The sequence below is a fragment of the Lissotriton helveticus genome, chromosome 4_1, assembly GCF_964261635.1.
Source record: "Lissotriton helveticus chromosome 4_1, aLisHel1.1, whole genome shotgun sequence".
NCBI lineage: Eukaryota > Metazoa > Chordata > Amphibia > Caudata > Salamandridae > Lissotriton > Lissotriton helveticus.
The window spans coordinates 468,084,094-468,103,235 of NC_136063.1; the positions used below are offsets into that span (position 1 = coordinate 468,084,094).

Here is a 19,142-nt window from a genome sequence, read left to right on the forward strand (position 1 = left end):
TCCCCAGTCAACTCTGCTAAAAGTCTGGGTGTTGTCATAAGTAATGATCTTTCTATGACCCCCCAGATCAGCGCAGTGGTGTCCGCCAGCCATTTCCAGCTCAGGAAAATTCGAAAAATCTCCCGACTACTCACCACCGAAGCGCTCACCCTAGCGCTGCTTGCGTTAGTGATCAGCAGACTTGATTATGCAAACGCATTGTATGTAGGCATACCTGATTACCAACTGAAAAGACTCCAGTTGATCCAAAATCAAGCCGCCCGCTTGATTTATCATCAACCGAGAGATCAACATGTTCGCCCTCTTCTAAAGAGTCTCCACTGGCTCCCGGTCTCTGCCCGCTGCAAATTTAAGCTTGGCTGTATCATTTCAAAATCCCTTTCTGGTCAAGGTCCCTCTTTTATTCTTTCTCTCCTTCATCCGTATGCCCCTCCCCGCAATCTCCGTTCATCGCAGATGGCCCTGCTATCCGTTCCCAGATTCAAGAGGAAGAAACATGGGGGCCTTAAGTTTTCTTTCCTAGCTCCATCTTTCTGGAACGCCCTCCCCCTTTCTCTTAGGCTCGCACCCTCATACTCTGGTTTCAGAGCACTTCTTAAAACTTTCCTTTTCACTACTTCTTACCTCTAGATTCCGTTTCCCATTCTTTCCACCGCTCCCCCAGCACAAGCGCCAAGAAACCTAATGGTGTTAGCCGCGCTCTACAAATTCATTTAACATAACATAACATCGGGCTGTCTCATGCTTTTTCTGAGCCTGGTAGTAGTTGTAGTATAAATTAAAAGAATATTCAACTGCTATTATTTGACCAAGCCCGCTCCCTTAAACTTAACGTGTTGCAGCCTATTCGAGCCTGAGCCTAGATGGGCCACCAACCAACAATTTGCTTAGTGCACGTGGGCACTGGGAACTTAATTTGTTATTCTGCTTTGGTCAGATACAGTTAAGTATCTACTGTGTTTCAAGTTGGGCTATCGAAGAATCTCGACTGCAGTCCTTGTGACAGTGACAGTAGATTCGGGCAAACAATGATGCACTTTACTTTTTTTTGTGAGTTTTATATAAAGTACACTAAGCAATTTTTAATCCCTATGAAGTCTCAGAATATTAGGCAGTCAAGTCCCGCGTTTAATTTTTTACAAAAATTGCCTGTTGATGAGTCATGTTATTATCTTGGCTCCTTTCTGGGAGCCGCTGTGCTGTCACAAAGCACAATGCACTTTGAGTAATGTGTGACCTCTTTTCGGCCAACATGGGCGTATATTTATGTGTAGTACTAAACTGTACTGTACTCTATCTATCTACCCTCGTATTATGGGATTGCTTGCTATGTTATTTTAAAATGTATATATTGCACTTTTATTCCTCATGCTTTTATTCTTGGCGTGTGTACTTTTATGACTGCTTTCGCACCCGAATAAAGAGATTCTGATTCTGACTCGAAATTAAATTTCTCATTGCACAAGGTGTAGTCAGTCGCGTAGCCAGACCTTTTGCCCCATGTGGCGGCCCCTGCTTTTGCCACCTGGCAGCCGTGGGATAAGAGGGTGGAAGGGGCTGTCGATTCCTGCCTTAGTTTGCCACCCCGTGACGGCCGCAGATAAAAACTGGGGTGGGTGGAATGGGGTGAAGCAGCCCCTCAAAACTCGTGCCAGTGGCGTACCGAAAAGTTGAAGGGCCCCCCTCTAGGTACACAGAGGGGCCCCCCTCCGGATTTAATTAAGAGCTATCAAGCCTGAGTTCTGCGCTGAGGGGCCCATGCTGCTCGTGCCACCCCCCCGCATAGCGGGGGCTGGGAGTGCCTGTGTTACGAGTGGCGGCTGGTGACATTTGCAAGTGGCGGGGCGTAAAATTCTAATGGTACTACACCGTAGCGAGCGAGCGTAGCGAGCGAGCGCAGCGAGCGAGCCCGAACCCTCTAAGGAGGGTTCGGGGGGATTTCCCCCCGAGAAAATTTTGAAAAAAGCGTGGACAAATGGTGCATTTTCATGCAAATTTGAGAAAGCAGGAAGGGTAATAAAGCAATTGTGAAAGTGCAGTTCTTACATTAATAGATGTCATAACATAGGTAGCTGCTGATTCAGTATAACCACAGAACTTCATACATAACACTCCAATTTTATCCTTGCAGTTTGCATGCAGCTCTTAGATGACGTTATTAGCTTGCAGTTGCATGTTAGGATTTTAACTTACAAACTGCAAGTAACAAAAGGATCTCTCTGACAAAAACAGTGACTCACTGACCTATTTACATAATGTGCATTTTGTGATATGCATCAAGTACATGTTCTTTGCAGCAGGCACATTAACCTTCTGTGCTACCTTTCCATGAGTCAAAACTTCCATTAGACAAAACTCTGATCTCTCTCTAGGAAAAACATTAACAATATCCTTGGTGCAACAACACCTTTAGGAACTTGATATGGGCTGTGATCTATGCTGCCTAGCCTTGGCTCTTCTTGTCAGCAATTAACCAGTGGAAGCCCGAGGTGCCTGAAGCCCTTAGCTGGTGACTGGGGCTCTTCTAAGGCATCCTTCATGCTTACGACTGCTTCTTCACCCTGCCTTCACTTGGAATCCTACATTATGGCTTTTCCACTGAAAAAACAAGGACCAAACGTTTGGGGTAAAATGTATCTTTTCATTCCTTATTGGGCAACACCTCATGATTGCTTTCCCCCTGTTTTCAGTTTGCTCTCCCATGCCCTCCCACCTGCCCTCTGTCGTCATCTGGCTTCCCCAAAGGGGAATGGAAAGGTGGGGGGATTGAGCAGTGCTCAGTTAGCAACAACAATACTGTAAAAATAAGGACAATGTGCAACGTAAAGGTGTGAAAAACAAGAGGCGCAGCCTTACAAGTAGTGCTGTATAGAGCCTCCAGAGATAAGCCATTAGTGCACTGTGTGTTGGTTCTGGAAAGGCAGGCCTAGAAGAAACAGCGGCAGCGGGTGCAGTAAGTTGGGGTGTGCAGGGGCAGTTGTTTGTGGATGTCCACAGTTGGCCATAGATCAGAAGGGGGCCGCCAGACCAGAACCATATATGTGGACAGGTGGGTTTTCGCCGCAATACCAGTCCTGGAGGAAGGCTTGGAGCGGCAGTGCTGCAGTGCTCGGAAAGGAGTGCCTCAAAATCTAGGGTTAAGACACACCAACTCAGGGAACAAATAAGTTCTGACAAGGCCAACAAATCTAGCAAGTACTACAGAGACAAAGCATCAAAAAACTTCACTGTCATCTGCAACAAATATTAAGGCATATGTCGAAAGGCACACATTCTACAAATCTGAAATGTGTTTAGTTTCCTTTTTCGCTCCTTATGTCACTTTTCCCCTCATTGTTTGAAGCCTCCCTGCCTTCCCTGCCTCTCCCTCCCTGTCGCTTCATCGTCCTCTGTTTTTTTCTTCAAGTTTCTTTCTCTCCCTTTTTTCAGCTGTCTGTTTGTCTTGTGCTGTCTCTCTCTCTTTCCCTATTTCCCTATTCTCTCCTCATCTTATATTTCTCTTCTTTCTCTCCATCTTTTCTTCTGACTTTCACACTCCCCATTCATTTCTCCTGTTCTCTGGCTTTCTCGCCTTCTTTTCTCCTGCTTTTTCTTTTTTCTTGCTGTCACTAAATCTTCCTCTCTGTCAAACTGTGTCTTTCCCAATTTAATCCCGAATTATGTCTCTCCGCATCTTTGTATTTATTCTGTCTCTCCCTTTCTCTGCCTCTCTCCCTATCTGCCATTCCACTTTCTCTCTTCCTCTCTTTGCATGTCCTACTGCTCTCTCTGTTCCTGTCTGGGATTCACCCAGGCTATGAGTGCCTTTGTATTCTCTGCCTCAGTTTGGCTGTCTCAGAGTCCCTGTCTTATGTCTTCCTCTTTCTTTCAGTGTCTGTCTTGGTGTCACACTGGCTGTTAAAGTCTTTATCTTTTCCTCTCTCAGTCTTTCCCCATCTTTATCCGCCCCTCCCTTACTTTGACTCCCCCTCTCCTGTCTCTTTCTTTGTGTCTGAAAAAAGGTGTTACTGGGAAAATAAAGAAACATAAGTAAACATCTCAAAAGGAAACAGTATTCCTGTGATCCTTTTCTGTTCCTTCGCTCGGCTCAAAGACACCTAGTAGTGGCCCCTAACTATCAGTGAGTATATTTTTATTATTCGTAAATCGCATATCTTAGTGAAGAAATGCTGTTTGATACACTATTCAGTCAATAGAAATTAAACTTGCACACTCTCAGTGCTGACACATGCTACCTGTAAGACAGCAACTGCATCTTCCAATGTCTTATCGTAATGTAACCTCACACTAAGTACAACAGAAAGGATGCCACTGCACACTTAATTCACCTTGTCCAAACATGTTAAAATTCAACACTCGGTCAGCTCCTGAATGCACATCTATGATAAGGCCACACTAGTGCTATGATACATGACAACAAGATCAACTGCCACACCTTCCCAGAGAATGCACTAATAACCACTGAGTAGGGTTTCTTTCCAAATGCCAGACTCTGCCGGAGCTGACGACGGCAGAGCCAGTCTCGCTCCCAGCGTCCGCTCATCACCTGCTGGGTTTGGGCAAGGCTATCCCCTGGCACCAAGAGTTGGGCCTGCCCAGGTGTAGAGGGGTGCGGGGGGGTTGGCGGTATGTAGAACTGCGCCGGGTCGGCGCGAGGGGTTTATAGTTAAGGGCATGGCAGGGGTGACTGACATGGGGGGGCCGTGAGGCGCGGAACCTTCCGGTAACATATTGGGTGCAGGGAATGAGGGGGCCACCCTGGCCTGGCATCATGGGAGTTGAGCTGCAGTGTCCGGCAAACAGTCGGTGCGCAGCCTAGGAGTTACTGCCTGGGGAGGCTGAGTTAATTCTTCCTCCACTGCGCCGGGCTTTGCAGGCCGGGGTTGTGCCAATAGGAACTTTGCACACTGATGCATGTGGACTGTAAGCAGCCATGTAAAGAAACATTTATGTATTTTTTCATTGGTTTTAGGCATGATTTTGCGTTCTGTTCTGGTCACAAAGGATACAACTATTGATTCATGTGCATCGAAGCATCTCCGACACCATCAGTACTTCTAATTGCAGTGCAACATCTCTTCACTGCAGTCCGGCACTTCACTCAAAGTGCTGTCAGTAGCAGCACTTTCTATTGGTCAGACCACGCTGGGCACCTTTCATAAACCAATGACGGAAGACATGCGCACGCATTGCTGTTTACACTTGGTGACAGCCATGACACCAGTAGTGAGTGGGTTACTTCATTACTCTAATCAACCACGCACAGCTTCTGGTTGATATTGTGCCAATAGACATTGATGACAATCATACATGTAATGCACACTGCTGTCCACACGCCAAGTCCAACTCCGCCACAAACAGGGACGCTGCAAGCACTTTAACCTCTTCGATGCCAGGGTGTTTGGCAATTCCATTCACGATGTTTACTGAGTTCTAAACAGCTTAAATGTGGAGTTGGTGACTATGCAAGGGAGCTTATTTGTTCAGATGTTCCTGCCATTGTGTGCACTGGGTGCTTTCAAACTCTGTTTGTCATATGGTATGTCCGCTTGAGTGCGTGTATGTGTCGTCCGTGTGAAGTGAACGCATGTCAGAATCACCACCTCAGATGGTCCGATCACGGTCCTAGGTCGCTGCGAGAATGGATATGGAAGGGGCCACGAGCTCCTCTCACGGGACAGCAGAGCGAGAACCAACCACCCTCTGGTGCCCTGGGAATGATTACCGTGTGACCTATGAAGAGAGTGCTGTCAGTTATCAGTTAAACGAGCATTTGAAGGTGAAAGACTATAAGTTATAGAACGTCTTTTTTCTCTGTTTGTTGCCTGGTCCCGCTTATGCTGAAACACCGATTGTGAGATGTCACTATCATATCGAACACGGAGAGACCAATCACAGGGAGGTAATGCTCTTACCCAAGCCTCCTAAATGCAGCCCTGTCATACACAGTGTAAAAAGCTTACATTGACTGTACTGTTGTTGTCTTAGTGAGTACAAACAGCGGCGAGCAAAGCACGAGGTGAGGGACACGACGACTGGACACTCTCTCGTGACTCGTGGCACAACAGGCACTAGCGCGCCTGGCGCAGTGACGTACCAACATCACTAGAGGAAATGGCCAATCCACTGCATGGCTTTGCATACGCCATGGTGTGATTGGCCATGCAGTGCGGCATGAGCATCCACCACCACTCCACGCGCGGCGGCACCATCTGTAGTCAGCGCGGTGACTCCAGCCAATGATGGCGCAGCATTAGCAGAGCTACTGCGCCAGGATTGGCTAAGAGCGGCGTTATTCCTGCCCATAATGAGACCCGGGGGCCCGGGTCCCTGCCAATGTTCGAGTTACAATTTAGGGAGGAAAGAAGCAGTACTTCGAGTGTGCATGCTTGGGTCAGTACTAAAAATTACTAGGCCTTACTTTGACATGCGCACACTCACTGCTGCAGCTGCTGGCTAAATCTCTATTCTGCTGCGCTGTCACTCACTGCCGCAGCCCCGCCCCCACAGTCCTTCCACAGTGCGATGTCCGCGGTTCAGTCGGGCTTGTCCCGGCAGAGCTCTCTCCAGGCAAGTCACGAGAGAGTGCGCTCTCAGAAATAATTAAAAAAATTAAATAAGCGTGTATGAGCAGCATCAGCATGACGGTCGTCCACATGGCTAGTGGAGCAACGCCCCAACGCCCCCAATGGACGCACCGCCGCTGGTCATAGCCCAACCAGTAAGAAGTATTGACACCATTCAAAGCGCATTTTCCTGATATTTGCATGTAATAAATGAAAAATATTAAACATAAAACAATCTTTGCATGTGACTTTAGTATCTGGTGCCACTTTATAGTGTTAATCAACCAGGAAACTGTTCATACAAATTGTCTATACTTGAAAAGATATAGATTGAAAAACAAAATAATTAAATAGGCCTCAGACTCAAAACAGGACAGTGAAAAATGGAAAGTACTGTCAAACTGATTAATCAACCACCAAAAAGTGTACTGTCATCTTTACAGAAAAATGCAATAAGACATAGGTTTGTGACCTGTCCTCGTATTCATCTATGTCTATCAAACATCAGGTTCCAGAAGCAGCTGGACTGTGAGGGCAGCTGCAGAGCACAGGCCCTTTGCCTGCACAAATACCCTAGTATTAACCAGTCACCGACCCAGCGGTCACAAATTACTGTGCAAACAAAATATAATTATATGATAAATTGAAAATAGCTGTACAGAATAGAGAAAATATGTATTAGCAAAAACAAAATTGATGCGCGAGTTTCAGATTTTGCCAACAGCATTCAATGCATGGCACGAATACCAGCATGAAGTACTTCAATTTCCATCGTCCGGATGAGGGTAAATTAATACCATTACATTTGGCAGTGAAGCATGCAGTTTTTTTAAAATAGAGACCATTTAGGCAGCATTTCATTCCCTCTGTTGTAAAAAGCATATCTTCCTTTTTAAACTTATACACATTATACAAATCCTGCAAAACTACGAGCGAACATTCCATCATTACAGATGTTGTGTCCCAGTAGCACGCCATTCCCTTAAAACATTTCAACAAAGGTGTTCTGAAATACAATTACGACGTGAACAAAAACAGAAAAATACTTCTATTTCACATTAAATCAAATGTATTCACTGCCAAACTTTCCCATGGCGCTTACCTTCCTGAGGGCTTGTTATAGAATGCCAGTGTGAGTGACTCTGATATGTTCCAGGGGAGTTGTCCTGTCAGCACGGCTTCTGTCTCCTCTCTGACTACAGGCCCGAAATAATCCATTCAGACCGGTCTTCGAGTCCCAAGTTGAAGCGCTGGAGATCAAATTGCAGCCTCAATAAAGTCCCGCAGTTAGCAGCACAGGAAACCGGCACCTCCTCGAGGCTGCAAAGTGTCTTTTCAGAAGTAATTACGGCAAACTGCGCACAATCGACATTTGCGCTTCCCGCCTGCTTGAAGCCTCTACCCCTAACCCCACCCCTTCTCAACTCGTCATAGGGCAGGTACCACCCCCTGTGACGAATCTGGAAAGGGTGGGGTAACCATCATCTCATCTCCCTGACTGACGTGCATTCCCGGTGCTTCAGGGCTTCAACCTGAGCGCCCGTGCCAAACTTCACCCACACGTCATCAGGGGGTGGAGACTGGAGCTCGAGTCTAGTCTTTGCCGAGCTGATGACCTCACAGACCCCAGGGATGTGAGCTCAGCCGCCCGGCAAATACATTAGACTCAGTCTACAGGGCTCACCGAGAGACAGAAAGTTTAGGAATGCATCGGACTGGCTGGCAGTGTGTCAGCACATCAACTGCCTTGCCCCCAACAAACGTGTGTAATTTTTTTTTATTACAGTCTTCCCTTAAAGAGTATTTTTACTTTAGCAATGCCCGACGCTGGGGGGATGAAAATAAAGGGGGCGGAGCCCCGACGCCCTTAACCAGAAACCGCCGCCCCCCCCCCCACACCCCTAGGCTATGCTGCAGGGTGAAGTTAACAAATAGAATAATTGCAATTACTCAAGCTACCAAATGTTTCTTGAAAAAGATAAAGGGGGAAACTGGTCTTCACAACCAAAATAATTCCTGTACTTATATAGAGTACATCTTCAGGAAAAAAATATTAAATAATTTGGTTATGCTATTCATTAAACCTATATGAGAAACTTTCAATCCAAGGGCATTTACTCCCCACGGCCATGTAACATTGAACTGGGTCTCCCTGATGTGCTGATACAAAATACCCGGGAAAGTATCATAAAAAAGATCTGATTCTAACATTATGGAAAGGATTCATGGTAACTGATGACAAGCTACTTGAGCTATAAAAAAAAACGCAATCTTCTAACAATATCAGAGCTCTCAATGATGACGTAGTAGGCATGACAATTTTAATTTAGAAAAATATATGAACAGTTTTCAATCTCATTGGCAAGAGAAATATAACTAAATAGATACTAATTACACTGAAAATTCGAATAAAATGAAAAGGCAAAACTATCTGGATTGCAACATCGAATCACAAACTAAAAAATAATTTCTTAGATTTTGATTGCTCTATATCCAAATACAGCTGAAGGGAAATGGAATGTGTGCCATGCGAAGGGGTAAACAGTAGAGTATAGTCTATGTTTTTGTCCCTTTTTGATGTACATAAAAAGAAAGTATTTAAGACCAGTATTCCGTACAAGCAGAGGGCAGACAGTCAAATATGGCATGCTTACGTGTTTCTGCAGACTCACTAACAAGAACATGAGCTGCACAATAACATTTTTATCATTATCAAATAATTTCACGCAGAATAATAAATGTATACAGTAGTGTAGCAAGGAGGGGCGGTCCGCCCCGCGTGGCACGAGTTTTGGGGGCAGGGGCCTCCCCTCGCTCCTACCTGCCGTCTCAGGGCCATCGCGGGGTGGCAATTGCCACCGAATCTCATTAGCACTCCGCCCCACGCTCTACGATGGGGCTGCCGTGGGGTGGAAAAAGCACAGACTATCACGGGCAGCCATAGGCTAGCTACGCCATTGAATGTATAGAATTATTGAATAAGAGTAACGAAATCAGGGCACAAGTCCTAAAAAAAGAAGTGGGGGAACTAACCTAGTTAATCAGTATGCAAGTGACATCACAGCGCGTGAGATCCCAGCGCATAATATCACAGCGCGTGACATCACAGGAAGTGGCATCACAGGAAGTGACATAAGATCTTAAGCCCTCACATATATGTTTAGCAGGTGTATCATGAGTACATTTGAGCACATTTCGAGTATAGCCCCAAACCCTCCTGATTTAGGCAGAAGATTCTCACGTTAGTACGAAACATATAAAACAATGTTGCCTTTTGTCAGAGTAAAACTTCCTCTAGCCACTGTGACTTAAAAGAAAAAATTATGATATTTAAATTATTACAACGCTTCTCAGGGGTAGTAAGCACTATAGAGAGAGAAAAGGCTTTTATTCGATAAAAACATATCTTCAAAGCATCACATTTTGTAAAATACATTTACACATTAAAATAACATCACAATTTGACGAAGTTCGTTAAAAATTCCAAATTAAACAATTTGTTTAAGCCTTTTTGTCCTAATGGACCATGCCCATGATAAAAACTTCGAAAGACCACAAACGTACAGTGACCGGGTGTCAGACATCAAAATGCGAAGTGCCTGATTATGGTGCCTAGTACCCAACAGCCGACATATTGGTTTAAGTCAGCTTTTCCTCGGCGACGCATATGCCGGACAGGCAAAGAGGATGTGAGCAACAGATTCTGTTCTAGTTTTACAGATAGGGCAGAATGGTGTTGTTTGGGACGGGGCTTTCCAGTGAGCAGTTAAAGCGCGCACTGATAGGAAACCCCAACCCTAAATCTAAAATACAAAGCCCTATCAACAGATTTCCAAACAATGTCCAGGTAAGGTTCCCGAAATGCCACACCCTTAAACCTTAGGAACTCTTCCGTTAATCTGCCAAGGGTTGGGTCAGTCCTGGTTCTAGATGTGACCCATCTCCAATAGAGGGTCTTTAAAGTTGCCTTCGGTGGAGAGGACCTACTTGCCCAGGCTTCATTTAGGCCCAGCTTGCAAAGTAGAAATTTTACTTCTTTTAACCATTTTATTTTATGCCAACCCGCCATCGACATTACTTCTGATAACCCCTTCGCATACTTTGCCAGTTCCGGCACTCGCCATAGCCGGGCCCATAAGAGCAACGGCCGGACTTTTGCCAGATCATTATTAGAATGGCATCCTAGATCGAGTAGCAAGGGTATCATCGGAGTGCTCTGCGGGAGTGACATAAGGTCCCTTAAAAACTTATTTTCGGACCTTGCCAGTTGATCTATATTGGAGATACCCCACAACTCTGCCCCATAAAGGGCAGAACTGACTCCCTTTGCTTTGTAAATATCAATGACAGGGGCAATCAGACTAATTGAGGAGGAGCGCTGTTCCTTAAGGAGCGCCCCCGTGACCCTCTTGTGGCTTAACAACATTTTACAAAGATGTGGGGTCCACTGCATGGTATCTGAAATACGTATACCTAAGTAATCAAATACAGTGACCCTTTCCAGGGATACATAATTTAATGCTGGGGGTCGCCCAAGTTTTTTTGGGGGGTTCAACACCAAATACTTTGTCTTGTCTGTGTTTATTACAAGCCCACGTTGGATACAAAAGGCCTGGAAATTGTCAAGGAGGATTTGGAGGCCCACTGGGGTCTAGGATAATAAACGCATATCATCAACAAATAAGAGGGTTGGAATTCGCTCGCCACCTAGGGATGGCGCATCAGATGGTTTTTCCAGCAAGTGCTCAACCACTCCATTCACATATAGTGAAAAAAGAGTGGGAGCAAGAACACATCCCTGGCGGACTCCTCTCTCCACTGGAGTTCTTTTGGTTTTCTGGCCCTCAGTGCCCAACCTCACTTGCGCAAAGTTTCCCTTGTGAAGCCTCACTAAGATTGACAAAATATTAGAGGGAATCCCCATAACGTACAACACTCCCCAAATGCGGTCCCGTGGCACAAGGTCAAAGGCAATCTTTAGATCAATAAACACGAGGTAAAGACTGCCTTTGCCTATAACAACCACTTTCCAATAAATTAGCGATAATCTGAAAGCCTGCTCTATTGTTCCAGTGCCAGCCCTGAATCCTGCTTGATAGTCAGAGAGAATCTCATTTTCTTGAGCCCATTGTAGGATTCTCTCAAGTACCACCTTTCCAACGAACTTCTGGGTGGAATCTATTAGACTTATTGGGCGGTAATTGGAGGGGTCATCCCTATGCCCCTTTTTAAAAATTGGGACAACCTCAGCCCCCTTCCAAGATTCAGGGATGACCGCACCTTTATTAATGGCAATAAGTAGAGTGTAGATAAGCTTCCCCCATTTGGGCAGATAGAAACGGAGCAGGTCCCCGGGGATGCCATCCGGACCAGCTGCCTTTTGGGGCACAATGCGACTAATCGCATATTCAACATCCTTAATTGTAAACGGATGTGTGATGCTATCTCCTGGAGATATATGGAGATTACATGGGGCAGGGTCATTAACAGCTCCTTGCTGACACGTATACAATTTCGAGAAGTGATCAAACCATGCCTGGCCGGTAATGTTGCACGTAATAAGATCGCTATCAGGACTATTCCTAGCTCTTATGGTATTCCAGAAGCGACCCGCATCCCTCCCAGCGCTGGCCTCTTTTAATATTTGCCAGTACTGGTCCTCCAACTCCTTTTTAGCATTTGTTATCACCAGCTTATACTCTTTCCTAGCTTGTTGTATCAAGCTTTGCGACTTCGCCTTTACAGCCTTGATTAGAGCAGACTTCTTTTTCCGGCATTTAGATGTGTACCACCCCTGTTTACCCTTGGGCCTCTGGGGCTCTCTCTTAGTCCCCCCTCGTGTTTGTACAAGGAATAGGTTTCCCAGCGACTTAGTGGTATCCTGAAATGTTGCCGTTATCCTTGAAGGGTCACAATGATCTGTGAGGGTCATGTCCATCTCACTTTGTGAGGCTACCAGCAATGCTCCTATAGTCTGGACTTTCTCTTCATCCAGGGCAACTTTGCGCCACTTAAGGCGCCTTCCACAATTAGATGGAAAAACATTTGAGGTGGACTTTACTATACTTGGTACAACTGGGCCATTTTCGCTTGGCCACAAGTGATTTAGACTCAAAGAAAGCAGGTTGTGATCACTGTCTACAGTGGGTAATATTACCATATCCAGCGCAAATTGCCAAAGCCTTAGATCAAGGAGAATATAATCAATCCTTGATGTATGGTTGACCTTGTTATACGTATGGGCCCCGGAAAGATCTGAGATAGTTCTGCCATTTGCCGCTCTTAAACCAAACTCCATGGTCAGTGCATTCAGCTGGATGGCCCTTTGTGACCATCTTTTTATTGGCTGAATTGCTAGTGTCGGTATACCCCTCCTAGTATCATCCTCAGTAAGATCCAAGATGTCCTCTGTCGCAAGGGGCTCGAATGTACAATGAAAGTCCCCTGCGACCAGGACTTGCATACCATCGTGGCAATCTCTGAGTTCACTTTCCAACATTGTTATTGTTGGGGATATGGAACCACCTTTTGTGCCCCTGGCATATATATTAAATATTTCGAGAGTTCTCCCCCGATGGGGGCCTCTCAGTGAAATCCTTAAAATGTCTGGTGAACTGCATTGCCTTTGTGTGATGCTACAACCCAGAGAAATGCTCACCCAAATAAGGAGCCCACCTGAAGGGCGACCAATCCCAGATGCTGTGGGTACCGCAGGCAAAAAATAAGTAGTGTAGCCGACTCTATGGTTAGGTTCCAGACTCCAAATCTCCTGGAAGATGCAAATCGACTCCACCAGGGCATTCCAGTCTGGGACCTCTAACTTCCTGGAAATACCTGCTATGTAACAGCTAATGATTTTTATCATTGTATCGTCCACTACTTGCTCCTGGGAGCGATTTAGTGGTACACTAGATAGATTCGATTGCTCTCCCACAGTCTCAGACGCCGGACACGGCGAGAGGGGAACATGCAACAAAGGGGCATTGCTCTGAACAGTAGATTGAGCTGCTGGGGTCTTACAAGTACCTATAGAACCAACGTCGGTGTCCCGATCATTGATCGATCCAATCCCAGACTTGGGCTTGTTACCTGATACCTCCACCTCATTACTCCAGCAATTGTTGTAGTAAGCACTATATAAATGCTATTTAATGTGTGCAAATACTGGGAAAGATGAACATATCTGACGTTCTTACAGTGCATGCATATCTCCTAAACAGAGCCTGAACAAAGTGGAAAGCTGCCTCTCTTAGGTATATGTGAAGTGCTTACAAGGTGTGAGCTTTTCTTTCGCCTCTGCTGCATTTGGTTCTATGTGTGAGGCTCCTGGCAGCTGCCAGCCAGGAAACTCCAACAAAAGGAGGCCTGATGACCCCTCATATTCGGCCTTTGTAATGGGCCCAGCAGGAGTCAGAAATAAGAGAGCCCCATCCCCTCCCGCCTGAACGTTGTTGTGGATTGAAAGCAGATAACAATGTGCATGGCTGAAAGTCCCGGTGTTTGGAAATGAAACCGGTACAAATTCAGCATCTTTTTCAGTGGGGCCCAACTTCTTGGCTGGGTGGACGGTGTCCACCCTGTGAAAAGAGTGGGGGGACGCCGTCCACCCACGTGTACCCCCGACTCGTGCCCTGCATAAAATTACGTGTCAATTATATTTGCTTATGAAATTTAGTATTTAGAAGGATTTGTAATCATTATTCTTTTTTTCTTAAATGAGCAATGTATTATTGTGGTAATTTATTTTTAAATTAACTTACACACGAAATAATTAGCTATCTACCTTCCTATTATTGGATGTGGGTGATTGGTGCTCGGAGGGAAGTTGAGAATTGCCCTTCAAGTACCTAAATGAAAGTGACTGGCATCTAGGCCCCTCACTCACTTTCAATCTGCGTGACGTCAGCATGGTGTCCATGATGCGTCATACTGATCCGAAAACAATAATAAGGATAATCTTGGGCTGCGAGGGAAGTTCTTGTCTCGCAGCTTCATATTATTTTCAAAATCGAAAATTCTGCCGGGGCAAGTACCAGAAGGATTTTCACCGCTTGGGCGGACAATGAGTCAATGTTGTTGGGTGAAGGAGCACTATTTAAAACTCTTAATTTAATAAATGTACCCTTTTGTAGAGATGATTTTTCCAAATTTTGAGTTTAGTTGGAGGTGAAATGCTTCAGCAGGATGATTCTGCCCTTCAGTATTATTGCTGGAGTGATTATAGTGCATCTGTGCAAAGGGCTGTTTGCCTCACAAATGAGTGGGTTTTGAAGTATTTTTCTGCTGGAGGTGCCATGCAGCCCTGTGATGCTGAAGGGGGCTCTGACAGAGTGTTGCGTGTGACCGGGATATGCTCCAAGCAATTGCTGCAGTAGTTTGTCATTGAATATTAACGAGGGTCATTGTAAGGTTACTGAGGTGTCTGCAAGGAAGGGCAGTCCTGCATTTCCCTTCCTTACAGACACCTCCACAGAGTTCGGTGTGCGGTGTTGCCAGTGGATGTAATGAGTATTTTAGGGTTTTCATGCACGATGTGTCAGTGTAAGGAAAATATATCCCATGGCATAACTGTGAATAATAGAATTATTTTTTTTTAATTCATAATGAGCGAAAATTAGGTGCAGAATTGTTCCACGTGGGCCTCTGGAATTAGTTGGAAATTCTAAAAAAGAAAAAAAAAGTTATTTGCTCCACTGTTAGGCATTACTCATGTTTACTTTGACACAGTGGGTTAATATATTTCCTTCACATGTCCCTAACATTACCATCTAATGTAGATAATCTTATTCAATACGGGGTGCATTTCAATTGCAGTTTCTCTGAGCTCAGCATTCGCGTGTGATTGATGAATCTTTATCAGCAGCACATGAGGGCATGCCCAAGGCTCTGACATCTCCGGAGTTTGCCTTGTCCATTGGTTATGACATGCAGCCTTTTCTACATACCCACGTGCATCTTAAGTGGGCTTTTTAACTTCCATGCTATTTTCTAAGATGCAGATGCAATTAGTCTTGCTGTTGTTATTCTGCAAGTGTACTCTGAAAATCAAATCCTGCTGAGAACATGAATCACAATCATGGGATATATCTACCTCAGCCACACTGGTACAAGCTTAATGCTGTACTTGATTGACGATTTGAATGTATCCCGAGCCTGGGCATTCGTCAGAAATGCCAGAATAGAGCTAAGAATCAAAACTGATTTTGGACATACTTTTTTTTGCATTTTCCTCAGGGACATCATACAAATAAATTCATCTCACTGTCATATCAGCCCTTATGTATTGACTCTTATTTCTACTTATGTTTCTATAATACAGAATAAGTATGACATTAATGTCAATGCCAAACCGTGTTTCGCACAAACATCTCTCTTCATCTCTCTTGATATTGTGATAGTCCAAGACACATTCTGTTTCCACATAAGCGCTCATATGCCACGCTTTACTGTCCAAAGGATTGTTCGGTGTTGCTTATGCTAAAGATTGAGCAACAGTCAATACACGAGAACTGATTTGACGGACTAGAATTTATTTGTGTGATGAAGATGGTCCAAATAGTATGCCCAAGTTGAGTTTTGATTCTTATGTAAATTTGTGTAGAAGGTGGCAACCCTTCAAATCAGCACGTGTATTAAAGCAGATCAATAAATTGTCTCAGGCTCTAGCCATTAGATTAGGGCTGGGCTTCAGGGTGAAACTTAGCACATACAGTGCATTAGTACACACTAGGCAATCCTCTGTCTTCACATGCCTCACTAAAATTGTCAAGCGGTGCAATCATTTGCTGTTCTGATCATGTTTTCTTTTTTGATATACAATTCTATAAAGATTTCATCTTCGTAGAAGCTGTGGTGTACTAAACAAGCATTGGAAATGCAATCGGTCTCGCTTTTGTTTGTGTTGAAGTTATTGGCATTGTAAATGGCAATGACTGGTGTCACCCAAAGATTACTGTATTTCTGAGAAAGCGTATTTCTCCATAATACACTGATGCAAAGATGACATACTCGAAGTCCTTACATTATCCTTTTGGAATATTCGATTACTGCTTCGTTGTCCGGACCCAGTCCCAAATATTTTCTTGTGTACATTTCAGAGAATACTTTTGAGGTCTGAGGTTAAATTTAAAATAACAGACGAAACATGCGTCGACAAAAGCAAAGAACTTGAAAGATAAACAGCAATGTCAAGTATTCGGATGCTCAAATAAAGGACAGTGGATACTGTGACAATCACAAATTATTGATTCATTGAGTGCTCGGAGATTCTTGTAGCATGATTCTAGTCCATGGACACATTCCTTTAGAGCTATACTGCCGGTCCAGTACACACACCTGGAAGCATTTATCTTTATCTTGTTTGGCACATGAGCCTACAAAATCAGGTAAGCCAAAGCCAGATGCCTCTCTCAAGTAAAGGAGGAAAATCCCAATGTATTAGTGTTACACGTCCCCTGGCTGACTCCAACTTACAGCATGCCAAATAGAGGTTTACAAATACTACCCACCCCTTAGCAACACAGTCAATAATTAATTCTTCTCCTTCCACTGGAGACTGAGAAGAAGGTCTGCGCATCAGTGTAGAAAAGAAGATTACAGGACGAGGAGCGTAACCTCTGAATGGCAGACATTTTCCCTTTAGGTTCAATCTACATTTTGGATGGCTGCAACGTCACCTTGCTGCTGTAATCTGTGAAAAGAGAAATAACTTGCCTACATGCAAGAGAGCCTGAAGGCCAGCGAAAGGCCATGCTGATTTGAAACCAGCAGGTGGGTGCCTTGATCAACATAGATCCCCCTGAGATAAACACTTCATATTCTATCTAGTCAGGAGAAGCAGAGTCCTCGTTAAGGTGTCATCTAGGTAGCGGGCCGCCTGTAATAATCAGGAGGCCTGTACCATACCATCCACTGCATGCCCATAGTGTGCCTACATATCTCTTCCCTGAAGGTCAGGAAGCCAGCTGACCTAGACACTCCTAGCACAGTTCATTTCTCTTTTCTGAGGGCTAACACTCTAATTCCAGAAGTGTTTGAGCCCTGTAGATCCCTCTTATGGTTCTAGGATATCAGCTTTTGAAGTACTTGTCAAATATAATGCTAATAAGACCAGTTTGGAGGCTGGACGGGTGCCTTCAGTGATACGGCAGGTAACCTGCCCTGAGAAATCCTGTCTATGACAGGTACATCTTGAATCATAAGCCCTTCAAAGAAAAAGGCCCACTGGAACTCAATATTGGGAACTGGTAAACTCTTTTCATTAGTTGTACTGAAAAAATTATGGTTAAATTGGGTCATTAAGTTATCCCTAGACCCCAATCCGTGTTAGACTATTTGCTTGACCTGAAAGCGAAAGTCAACATTAACTCTTACCAGATCTTCATAGAGGACCAATTTCGTCACTGGTTGCTTGAATCTTAGCTGCTGAGGTTTCAGTTCACTGAGTTGTCCAGGTTTAATTAAGCCCATACATCTGATACCCTTGCAAGCTACCAAAATTATCCTCACCCTCTTGCTTTGTTGGCAGGAATGATGTCAAGGTTGAGTTGCTTAACCTTATTATGAACAGCAAGTAAGTAACTGCCAGTGACAATGTGCACTGAACTTCTAGACACTCAGAAGTCCTGGCACCTTTGAAAGCACTGTTGTCAGTGGCATTATTTTAACCTTTGGTGTGTGCTAATATTCTATGCACTGCTAAGGAATTAAATCAGTTCATGGATAAACAGTATGATTCGTAAATGGTTAAAGGTGATCACTGATTTTTGTATTTCATTGCATGTATAACTGACTCACCCTAATCTGTGCCTGAAAGTCTGGCAGGGCTATGAAACAGCTAGTCACATATCTGATAAGTGATCCCATGTCAAGTGAGCTAATCGCTGACAGGTCAGTCTTATCGGCCAACAGCACTTCACATCTAGACATAGTGGAGCCCACATTTCTATTAGATAAAAGCAAAACTTCAAGTCACAGAAAGCAAACTACCGTTAACTTGTAATCCAAGCCATTTCAATAAGCCACGACAGCTTCGTCTGCTAAAAATCAAATTTACATTCACTGAAGTACCCATTCTTATCAGGCACCAAAAAGAACAAATGATGGACAGAATGCTGAAGAAAGCAAACATTCATCCACAGTGTCAGAACTGGGTTCATTCCATTCTTCTCCAGTGACACAGGAAAAGGATCATGCATCCTAGTGCAATTCCACAAAATCAAACTCCCTATCTCAGTTAGTAGTAAATGACAACAGTCATTGAGATCCAGTTGGACCCTCAACTTCCTGGCCCAGATACCATTCTTGAAGGCTACTTGCCAATGGTAACTGCATGTAACTCTTTATTATTCAATATAGAGAGAGAATTCGCGTAAACTACATGAAAACATATTTCATTTGATTCCATAGTTCATCTTCATACTAGTCTGGACTGAGAGGAAAATTTAGAACGGCAAAATGAGGAAGTAGATGCCATTTACTCAGCAACCACAATGGGTTAAAAAGGAACTCACAGAAAGCAGGCAGGAAGATAAAATGGAGTAAGAAGAAATCACATGTCAATCATATCTTTAACCA

The 19,142-nt window shown here is 44.4% G+C and overlaps 1 protein-coding gene across 2 annotated transcripts in view; it reads right to left on the reverse strand.

Annotated features, from left to right (window-relative positions):
* Positions 1–19,142, reverse strand: part of NECAB1 (N-terminal EF-hand calcium binding protein 1) — a 1,511,734-nt gene that overhangs the window by 1,028,998 nt on the left and 463,594 nt on the right. The window lies entirely within an intron of this gene.